Raw genomic sequence first — 12,612 nt, 5'->3', positions numbered from 1 at the left:
TTTGTTGTTGTTGTTGTTGTTAACCGTGATAATTTTTGACGAAACATTTTTTTTTTTTTTTACGGAAACAAACAACACAAAAACAAACAAAACGAAAAAACGCGGCGTATTTAAATATCCCGAATCCCGAATGATGATGAAAGACTAAAGAAACTTTTTTTTGTAACCGAAAGAATCCCGAATTCGTACGAATAAATAAAAAAAAAAACAAATTTTTTTTTTTTTGGGGATCCCCTATTTTTAACTTATGACAATATTAAATATAAAAGAAAAACATTTTTACGTTTGTATACAACAAAGCACTGCTTTGAAATGAACATCTTTTCCATTTCTTTCCCCTCTTCTTCCTCCTCCTTTTCTGCTGCCACTACATATAACAACAACAACCAGCATTTTCACAATCGCGTTCCCCGAATATTAAAAAAAAAAAAATTTAGATGATTTTTTTACTTATATAATGAAATTGTTATTGTTTTTATTTAAACTATATCTAAGTGGTTGTACAATTTCAAATCCCTTCCCTTACTAGGGGTTGATTTTTTTTTTTTTCAAATTGGATTTTGCGCCCTGGAAAATTTTATCCGAAAAATGTGCGCAAGATTCGAAAAGAGGGGGTGGATGGATGGAAAAACATAGAAAACAATTCAAACACTTTTAAATTTTCTTATTCCGTTTTATCTCTCTCTCTCTCTCTCTTTTAAATTTACCACAGCCATCAACACGTCTTTATATTTTTTAAAATGTTCTAGAATGTTCCTGGGAAAATAATAAAAAAAAATAAAAAAAATTCCAGACGATTTCCCACCATTTTTAGAAAGAGATTAAAATATTAAAATTTAGTATTATCATCATCATCATCATCATCATCATCGTATTAAAATTATAGGAATGAGAGAGAGGGAGAGAGAGAGAGAGAGGGGGGGGGGAAGCAGAAGCAGAAGAAAAAAAAAATTATTTTTAAAATAACGGAAAAGAATTTTTTGTGTGTGTTCGTGTGCGTGTGCGCGAGCGACATTTTCCCTTTTACTATTATTATTATTATTATTATTATTACTATTACTTTACATTTAAAAAATTAAAATAATAATAATAATAATAATAAAAAGTTCGTTATTGATAAATTTTTTAAAATAAATATAAACAGAGGGAAAAAAATCGATTAATCGTTCGACCGGAAACGATATTTTCGTAAAGACTCATATATGTATATCGAATCGTTAGAGATAGCAGACGACATTTTTTTTATTATTATTTTGTTTTACTCTTTGTTTTTGTAAATCCGTAAAAGAGTAAAACAGAGTTTTTCATTTTATTTTTCGTTTTGTTAATAATAATAATAATAATAGAAATAGTAAAAATAGTAAATAATGTGGTGGACGGCACTTCCAGCACTTTCAATTATGGGTGTTGCACTTTCAATACCTCCAATTTTCGGTTACATATCAAATTATCTCGTTTTGGGAAGGGTAAGCAAACACGACATCCATATTGCCAAATAAAATAATAATAATAATAATAATAATAATTGTTTTTATGATTTGAAAAATCAAATTTATTAATTTATTATTATTAATATTTTTTTTAGCCCGAGCAACGAGGCGTGAGAACTATAAACGAACAAGTATGGTGGTCACGTGATGCAAGAATAAATAAAACAATTGATAATCCTTACATATTGGTCGTGAGTATATTTCATATATTATTTGATATATATTTCGAGTTGGGAGGAAAGTTTACGACAATTCTCACTGTAATGGTGTCACTTTAAAATATAATATTGAGTTGGTTATTTAAAACAACCTCCATCTTTACCACCACTAACATCAATCGATAAACTGTGTCATTTCTCTTATTATTATCATCACTCTTAAATATGACAAGGCTCTTATTTGTTGGGGTCTTTAAGCATTTATTCCAGGTTTCTACCCGAGGATTCCTTAGGGATAAATGCTTGAATTTCGGTGGTGCCACCTATAAAGAATATGGGATAAGCTGTCCCACATAGTGCGATTTCCTGGATGGTTTCTTCTTTTAGGTTCTTCAAAATCTTCTTTAAATTTCCTTTCATTGAATGTGATGGCATGGCTCCCAGTGATGCACCCACGGGAACCTGAATCGTTTCTGTCTTTACTTTCCCCTCATCCTGGGTATTTTAGCCTTTTGTCTGCTTCTTTGGCTGTCTGGTGTTTTTTTCTTCCGGCACGGATACCTCAATTAACTTACACCATTTTTCCGCATTATGCCTGAGTATGATATCCGGTTTGTTAGCTGGCACAGTTCTGTCAGTGTGGTGGATTTGTTGATCATATAGAACTGTGCATGGACCTACTATCGTAACCGAGGTTGGAATGCGGTTGTACCACTCCTTGGGTAATCCATCCATTCCATATTCTCGGCATATACTCCAATGGAGATATTGACAATTATTATCATTATTATTAATCGATCATAATCAAATTAACAACATGATTAAAAGTTTTCGTTAATAATATAAACAATCTCTAAACATTATTTTGGTTTTCTAAAGAAAATATCGAATCAATATGTGTAGTTTAGAGTTTCTGTCGAGTAATGAAATGTAATCTACGATGATTATGTTGTTCGAATTGTTCGAATGATACTTTACATATATGCATACAATACAGTTTTCGAAGGGATTTATACATTTTGTTAAAAAAATTTTTTTTTTTATTTATAGGGATTGGAAACATTAGAAGAAGTATGTTCGCCTAAACAAAACGAAGAACAAGCAGGAGTCGAAGATGAATGCACGTGCCCACCTAAAAAAACAACAACATCATGAGCAAACGAATAATAATAAATTTTCAATTATATACATATATTTAAACAACGTAGTCAGTGAAGTAACGATAATAATAATGATTATAATAAATTTTCAGAATTTTGTACATGTGTAATGATAATAATAATAATAATAGAAGGAAATCCTGTAATAAAAAAATGTCAAATTGTAATTGAATTTTTTCATCCATTCATTCATGAACATGATTGCAAGCATTTTCCTTATTACCTTAATAAATCCCAGCAAATGGAAAAAAGGAAAAATCAAAGGAAAAAAATTAGTTAGAAAAATGAACGAAAGAGGGCGCGAGAGTGCAATGGCCGACATTAGTTCACGGCGGACGCCATGTGTTCAACTTGTTTTAATTTATTTTAAATAGTTTTATTTTTACAATTTAGTTTATAAATTATATTATATCAAAAGTTTTGTTTTATTTAGTCTAGTTTATTGTGATATAATTAGTTTTTTATATTATTTAGTAATAACTAAATTATTTTAATAATAAATTTGCAAATAGTCAACGGCTTCACGTGGGAAAAGGAAGCGTGGGGAAAATGAAAAATTTTAAAAGGTGACTTAATACATATAATTATTACGTAGAAATAATTCATTTTAAATTTGAATTTTAGTTGCAAAAACTTATGGCTAACTAAGAGATAGTGAGAAAATACCAAAAAAAAAAAAAAGTTTAATAATTCTTAATTTTTTTTTTGTGAGTTGTTTAACTAAATATCTTTTTCATTTCATTATATAAAACAAGGGTGAAAGTAATTTAATAAAAATAATGATTGATTTGATATATATATTAACTAAGTGTAAAATTTCTATTCTCTCAAATCTTTAAGGTTTAATTTACTGATTGTAGGTTGTTTTAGGCCTTTTCTTGTGTTAGTATGTCTCGTTACAACATAGTTTATCACAGAGGTAGTGTAAAACCCCCCTTTAAAAGTTTATCGAAATCAGGAAAACTTGGTAGCCTTTATGTTAGTCGATTGATTGATTGATGTAAGGAATTAAGAAAAGGCATGGCAGATTCCATTTAATAATTATACATTTCTCGAACTGATTATAAGTAGTCGAGCTAAATACCCCTGTCACACTAAATAAAAATGAAGGTAGTTTAATAAAAATTAATTAGTAATTAGTTAATTTATTATATCAGGTGGATGTAAAATCTCTGTATTCCTGATTTTAAGTCTGAATCAGTTGACTGTATGGTATTTTACCTCCTTTTTCTTATGTTCGCCCGATACATTTTAACATATTTTTTTTGCCAGTAAAAGTATTAAAAATTTTCATATATTTAATTAATTTAAGGTATCAGATGAATATAAAATTTGTGTGCACCTTTAATTACACCTTGTTTAGTCGATTTTAAGCGTTTTAAACTCCATTTAATAATTTTAAATTTCTCAACCTGATTATAAGGTCCCAATACATAAAGTATATGAAATCATGACATGAGGAACCTGATTATAAAGTAGTTAAGCTAAATATCTCCTACTGTACCAAATAAAAATACTTATAATTAATTAATTTTTGTAACAGGTGAATATGTTCTATTTGGCGTCCTGAATCATCTCGACAAGGTTGCGAGTCTCACTTCTCCCGTTCCTGACCACTCTCGGATGACAGTCACCGGAATCCAGTACAAGGAATAACTCGTTTTCATCAAAAAACATGGTACCTCAGGAAGACTTACAAGGAATCATCATTATTATGAATGGAAATAATAATAATAATAATAAAACTGTAAGTTTTTTTTTTTTTTTTTTTTTTTAAATGAAATTAAATTTTATTTATTTAAAATTTTTCCAATCAACAGATACAATTTTATTTATAATAATAATAATAATAATTTATATTATATTTTTTTGCTCATAATAATAATAATAATTAATAACATTTTTTTTTTAGTATTTTCGACATAATTACACATATAATAAGAAGGCATCATCACATATTATTGAAATCAATGCAAGGAAATATGTTTTCGAAATGAAATAAAGAAAAAGGAAAAGAAAGACAGAGAGAAACAGAAGAAAATAAAGAAAGAAAGATAGATAGAGACAGAAACAACAGTAATAATAATAATAATAATAATAATAACTGAAAATGTGTTATTAAACAAATAAATAAAGTTGGAGAATCACTCAATAATTTGACAGGTGAGAATTATTTTATTATTTATTTATTTATTTATTCATTTATTGTAATCGCACATTTTTTTTTTTTTTGTTCTTTTTTTTTTTTTTTTTTTAAATTAACGGTTTAACGGTTATTTAATCGATGACGTAATAGGTTATTTCTGCTAAGACACGTCCAGGCACTGTTTTTCAATTAATTAACTTTAATAATTATTATTATTATTTATTATTTATTATTTTTTTTAAGTACACAAATAAATAATTTATTATTATTATTATTATTATTATGGGAAATCCCTTATCGAAATGCATATTATTAATAATAATAAAGGCTTCAATACTACTACCCACACGCTTTCCATAAATAACAATAATAATAGTAATAATAATAATAATAATGATAATAATAAACTATGACTTATTTCCCTGCCTTATATTACAATCATTCATTATTATTATTATTTTTTATTTTATTTATTTATCAAAATAAAATTTTATATATTATTTATTTATTTATTTATTTAAAACGTTAAAATATTTATTTATTTAATTCAATAATAATAATAATAATAATAATAATAATAATTAAAAGCGTGAATTTGTTTTTATTGAATAAAGATAGAAGAAAGGAGACATAAGGGAAGTAGTAAGCTCTAATTATTATTATTATTATTACTATTATCATTATTACTATTTATTTAAACTAGGGATTTAAAAATCGTCATTGACGACAACGTCATAAATAAAGTTAAAAATAATAATAATAATAGTAAAAGAATGGGGGGGGGGGTTAAGCGTAAGAAGAATAAAGTGCACTGACGTCAAAACGAGGAAGGCGGAGGGGGGAGGTTATAAATTCGTTGGATGTTTTGATGATAATAATAATAATGATGATGAGGACGAGAATGAGGATGATGTCATCGGTTAAATTGACAAAAGTACTAATGACACGCACGCACACACACACACACACACACACACAAAATCATTATATAAATTTAACTTTAAAGCTTTTTTTTTTAGATGATGATGATGATGACGAAGATGACGACGTCGATGACGATGATGAAAATGATAATGATGATGACGAAGATAACGACGACGATGATGAAGATGATAATGATGATGACGATGACGAAGATAATGACGACAATGAAGAAGATGATGATGATGATGACGACGACGACGACGACGACGATGACGAAGATGGGTTCCCGTTGTTGAAATTGAAACACTTTTCGGATTTGTTGTCAGGTATGTAAGCAAACCTTTTATTATTATAACGACGACGATGATGATGATGATGATGATGCACACTTTCTTTAAAATGATAACAATTAATCGCGAGCAATAAGGCATTATTTAAACAAAAAAATAGAGAGAGAGAAAGAGAGATAGATAGAGATAGAGAGATTTTTTATTTAGCGCACAACCATTTTGAAATTTTTTTTTTTCGACGCCGAAAAAAATCACAGAAATTATTATTATTATTTTTTACATTCGTGAATAATTCGTCACATTTCTCCCTACTCTCCACTCCCTCTCTCCCCATCACTCTCTATCCCCTTCACATCCCCATCACTTTTTTACTTTTAAATCCCAGACTAGAGACGACAAACGTTTGTTTGTTACATTAACAAATATCATATTTACCGTTCACGTTGAAAAACCACTAAAATTATCATTATCATTATTAACGCGGCCATATTTAAATTAATAATATTAATAATAATAGTAAGAAAAAATTTTAAAAAAAAAAAAAAACAAAAATTTAATTTCTTTTTTTTTTTTTATATAATCAATTTTAAATAATAATAATAATAATAAAACGTGTAAAACGCAAACATTTCATTTTACAAAAAAAAAAAAACAAAATCAAATCAAATAATAATAATAATAATAATAATAATAATTAAAAGTAACAAACAAAAAAAAAACAAACAAACAAACAATACAACATGTTTTTTAGTCAATAATAATAATAATAATAATAATAATATTTTTTTAAAAAAATTAAATTAAATTAAAAAATTAAAAATTAAATAGAAAAAAAAAAATTTAAATATACGGGGAAAAAAATAATGATAATAGTAATGATAATGATAATAATGATAATGATGATAAATATATATACAAAGCGAATCAAAGCGATTACAAAAAATAATAATAATAATAATAAAAATAAATTAAAATATTTCGGTAAAAATAATCACATACACGTGTACATGCAAAAAAAAAAAAAGAAAAAAAAACGGTTTAATAATAATAATAATAATGATAATAATGACAAAAATAATAGTAATAATAATAATAATTTAAAAAATTTAAAATTGCACTAAAATTTTCGAATCGAATTTCAAATATTATTAAAAAAATTTTCATTTCGTTTAAAAAAAAAAAAACGTTATAATAATAATAATAATGATGAGAGGTTTTTTTCCCTCTCTCTCTCTCTAAAGTTTAAAAAATAAAATTATTAAAAAAATAAATAAATAAATAAGTAATAATAATAATGATAAAAATAAATAAATAGAAAAAAAAGAAGAAAAAAAATTCAATGAAAAATTATTGTCGTTCTTTTTTTTATTTTATTTTTTATTTTATAAAATAGAAAAAATCATTATTATTATTATTATTATTATTAATAAATACGTGGGAGTAAATGCAAAAAAAAAAAAAAATGAAAAAATGAAATTAATTAAACAAACAGCAGACGACGTCATATTTATAATTAAAAAAAAAAAAACGCGAAGAAAAAAAAAATTGTTAATCATCATCATTATTATTATTATTACTACTACTATTCATTATTGTTATTATTATTATTATTATTTTAATTTTCTTTTTTCTTTTCTATCTCATCATCATTTTTCCATTTAAATAACTTTATAGAATAATATTAATAATAATAATAATAATAATAAGAACGGTTAATTAAGATCATCATCATCATCATCATTATTATTATTATAATCTTTATATTACTTTTCATATAACTAAAAAAAAAAAAAAAAAATGTAACTGTGACGTATCAGGGATTTTAAATCTTCTGCTTTCCGATACGTTTTCCCACCCCCACCCTCACACCTTCCCCTTTCATCCCCAGAAATTTTTTCCATTTCCGCTCTCGCCTCCTTCTCTAACTCCCCATCGCCCTCCCCCCCCATTCATCCATTACGTCATTTCCTTTTTCCCGCCATGTTTTTTTTTTTTTTTTTTTTCAATATGGTATGCAGACGCGTATTCTTCTTCTCCTTTTCCTTCTCCTTTTGTCGATTCGCATCATTTTTCTTCTTCTTTTTTTTTTCCTCCTTTTCCTTTTCCTTTTCTACCATCGTTTGTTGTTGTTGTTGCTATTATTATTATTATCATCAATATTATGTTGTTGTTATTATTATCGTCATCATCATCATCATCATCATCATCCGTTCCATCACATAACCGGCAACGCGTTGTTGCTTTCGTTTCATACGTTTTCCAACTTTCTGAAAAGTAAAAAAAAAATCAATGAAATCCGGGGGGGGAAATTGTGACGTCATTAACGCAACGATTAATGATAATGATACTAACTTTTGTTGTAATTGATTATTACTAGATTCGAGATCAGGTACTGCCAATTTAGGTTCGTTTAAAATCACTAAATCCTGACTATTATTACTACTACTACTACAATTTAACTTAGTATTGTCTAAATTTATGTTTGACGAAAAATAACCGAATCCTCCTACTCCCCCTCCTCCTCCTCCGGTTGTCGTGGATTCGTTATAATTTTTCTTTGGACTTTTTTGGTTGTTTTTCCCGTTTCCGTTTGATTCCGTTTTAACTAATGGTGTACCCTCTACCCCATCTTCTTTTTCCTGAAAAAAAAAAAAAATATAAAAAATTCATTCATTATTCATACGACATTTATTTCATTTTCTTTTTTCTTTAAACGACTCGAAATGAAACAAACAACAACGACAACAACAACAACCGACAAACGTTGACCTACTCCGTTCACCTTCCGCACCTGTGCACTGAATATTAAATTACAAAAACAAAAAAAAAAATCAAAATGTCAAATCCATAAAAAAAAAAAAAATTGTTTGTTTGTTTTCCTATCCTTGCCTCTCTCCCCTCAACCCAGTTTCTCTTCTCTCATCATTATTATTATTATCGTCGTATGACGTAACACTTATTATTATTGTTATTTTTTTCCATTTAAAAAAAAAAAACCAAAAACAAAAAAAAATTCATTTACGTAACTGATTTTTATTATTAAAAAAAAAAAAATGTGCCATTTTAGGTTGTTATTATTATTATTACACTGTATTATTATCTTATTGAAATTATTTTTTAACACTTTTCAGGGAGTACCCGATTCCTCAGGAGCAAACGTCAGGAGATGATATTCAAAGGATTTTCCGAAGAATGTGAGCCGTTCCAAATAGTGCGATCTTCCAAATGGTGTCTTCTTCACAAATTATTCGTCACCGGTAAGGGAATGGGAAACGGGGGCCGAAGAGGAGAATACACGGAAATAGTCGCGGATGGCATCGGGTTAGGGCTCGAGACGGGGTGGCGGGCTTCGGGGGGTTCGGGTTTCCCGGGGGATATGGGGCTTTTAAGCGAAGTGGATTTCGACTCGTGGAGTCTTTCGTTTCGTATCGTCACAAAGAAGTTGGGGAGTTCGTCGGGGGAGTTTTTCGCGGATGAGGGAAATCACGGAATGGGGCCTGAAAGCGACGGGAGGGGGGGCCATCCGCGGCATCGACTGGGGGGTTTTTCTGCCGAAAACGAAAGCTCGCGGAATCGGTTAGGATCGGGGTGGGGAGGCCGCTCAAGTACTGGGGGGTTTCTCTGCCGAAAACGAAAGCTCGCGGAATCGGTTAGGATCGGGGTGGGGAGGCCGCTCAAGTACTGGGGGGTTTCTCTGCCGAAAACGAAAGCTCGCGGAATCGGTTAGGATCGGGGTGGGGAGGCCGCTCAAGTACTGGGGGGTTTCTCTGCCGAAAACGAAAGCTCGCGGAATCGGTTAGGATCGGGGTGGGGAGGCCGCTCAAGTACTGGGGGGTTTCTCTGCCGAAAACGAAAGCTCGCGGAATCGGTTAGGGTCGGGGTGGGGAGGCCGCTCAAGTACTGGGGGGGTTACTTTCGATTCGGGTCTCATCTCGCGCTCCTCCGACCGAAGATCCGAGCCGCGTTCGCATCGTTAAGGGGTTATTCGCGACGGTCGTTCACTCCGCGGTTTTTTAGGGAGGTCACCTTTACTCATCGTCTCGTTCAGGTTCTCACGGTCCACGGGGTGTTTGGGGCGTACTTGGGGCGCTTCGGTAGAGGGGTGGCGGTGGAGTGCGTTCCACGATTTTCGGAGGGGTCTTGCGCGCGAAAGGGGACCGCGAGCGCGAACGGGAAGTCTGGGGTTCGTCGAAGAAGACACCTGGAAGAAAAGGCGGAGGAGGAAGGAACAGGAAGAAGAGGAGGAGGAAGGAGCAGGAAGAAGAAGAGGAGGAAGAAGAAGAGGAAGAGAAGGAAGAGGAAGGAACAGGAAGAAGAGGAGGAGGAAGGAAGAGGAAGGAGCAGGAAGAAGAAGAGGAGGAAGAGGAAGGAGCAGGAAGAAGAGGAGGAGGAAGGAAGAGGAAGGAGCAGGAAGAAGAAGAGGAGGAAGAGGAAGGAGCAGGAAGAAGAGGAGGAGGAGGAGGCGATGACGAAGATTCCGCGGGTGATTTCGACGACGTACGTTGGCCCCCGTCGTCCTTCTTGGAGATCGGCGATCCCGGTCGGTCTCTTCCTCTATCCATCCGTTGACCTCCCTTTAATCCACTTTCATCTTTGATCCGTCGGTAGGTGGCGAAGTTCTCTTCTATCCTCTTCTAGTCCCGATGTGTGCCCTCCTGGGAGATGTGTCCTGCTGTTGATGGAAGTCCACGTATTCTCCTATCCCATTCTGGTACTCCTCTTCTATTTTGTGTAATCCTCTTCTATTTGGTGTAATCCTCTTCTATTTGGTGTAATCCTCTTCTATTTGGTGTAGTCCTCTTCTATCTGGTGTAATCCTCTTCTATTTGGTGTAGTCCTCTTCTATTTGGTGTAATCCTCTTCTATTTGGTGTAGTCCTCTTCTATTTGGTGTAGTCCTCTTCTATTTTGTGTAATCCTCTTCTATTTGGTGTAATCCTCTTCTATTTGGTGTAATCCTCTTCTATTTGGTGTAATCCTCTTCTATTTGGTGTAGTCCTCTTCTATCTGGTGTAATCCTCTTCTATTTGGTGTAGTCCTCTTCTATTTGGTGTAATCCTCTTCTATTTGGTGTAGTCCTCTTCTATTTGGTGTAGTCCTCTTCAATTTGGTGTAGTCCTCTTCTATCTGGTGTAATCCTCTTCTATTTGGTGTAATCCTCTTCTATTTGGTGTAGTCCTCTTCTATTTGGTGTAGTCCTCTTCTATTTGGTGTAGTCCTCTTCTGTTTAGTGTAATCCTCTTCTATTTGGTGTAGTCCTCTTCTCCCGTCTTTCCTCCTGATAGGTAGTATTCTTCTAGTTCTTCAATCCCAGTACTAGATGTCTTCTTTCGTCTTGTCTTCGCGTCCAAATCTGTAGTCTTCCATTTAGTTCCGACTGTGATACAAGCCTCTTCTTTAATATTCTTTCTTCTAGGTCGAGTTATTAGCTATCCCAAAATGTTCTTCAATTCCGAGGTATTTGTATGTTGATCCAGGAAGTCCAGCTTCTTAGTAAACTCCTCTTCAAAATCTCCTGTATGTTGATCCAGGGAGAAGTCCTGTTCTTTAATGAGCTCCTCTTGAGAATCTTCTACGTGTTCCTTCTTCTTCTTCTTGTAACTCTCCTCCGACAATAATAACTCTTATTACTATCATTATTATTAATTTATTTTCCCACTCCCGTTTGTTGTATGTTATTATTATTATTATTATAATTAATTATTTGAAAATAAAAAATCGATTTTTTTATTATTTTTTTTCCTTCTCTCTTGTTTACGACGGACACGAGATTTAAGTAGGCGTAAATTGTGTAATGGACTTGTAGTGAGAGAGAGAGAGAGAGAGAGATAAAGAGCAATTATCATTAACTACGACTAATGATAAAGGTTAAGGAGGAAATCTAAATATAATTACGAAATGACAGAACTCGGAACCGCCACCTCACTACTCCTACTCTTACAAGCACGTGTTACTACAATTCCACCTCCCCTCCCCTCTCGTTCCGACCTTGAAACCCCCCCCACGCATCCTTCTTCCAAATATCGAAATTCGCATTAAATAAATAATCTTTTTTTTCCTTCTTCTTCTAATTTCCACGATGACAATAATAATAATATTATTAATAATGATGATGTGAATGATGATGATGATGACGGTGATCAAGTTAAGCAATTAAAAATTATTATTATTATTATTATTACGACGTCCTTCATCCGGTTATGGAATCAAAAAAAAAAAAAAAAAAAAAAAAAAGAAATTATCGTGGTAACAATTTAAACGACGATGACGACTCCGACTTCTCATTTTCCGCAAAACAACCAAAAAAAAACTAAAAAAAAATTTGCGTTTAATTATTTTTTGCGCTTACGAAACCGTAAAAAAAAAAAAAAGCGTTAAACCGAAGCAAAAAAAAAAAAACGAAATTTTTTGGCGAATCCCTACGAATCGAATTTTTTTTAAATAT

This window comes from Pediculus humanus, genomic scaffold (assembly GCF_000006295.1).
Source record: "Pediculus humanus corporis 1103172108322 genomic scaffold, whole genome shotgun sequence".
Lineage (NCBI taxonomy): Eukaryota > Metazoa > Arthropoda > Insecta > Psocodea > Pediculidae > Pediculus > Pediculus humanus.
This window is presented reverse-complemented; position numbering follows the sequence as displayed.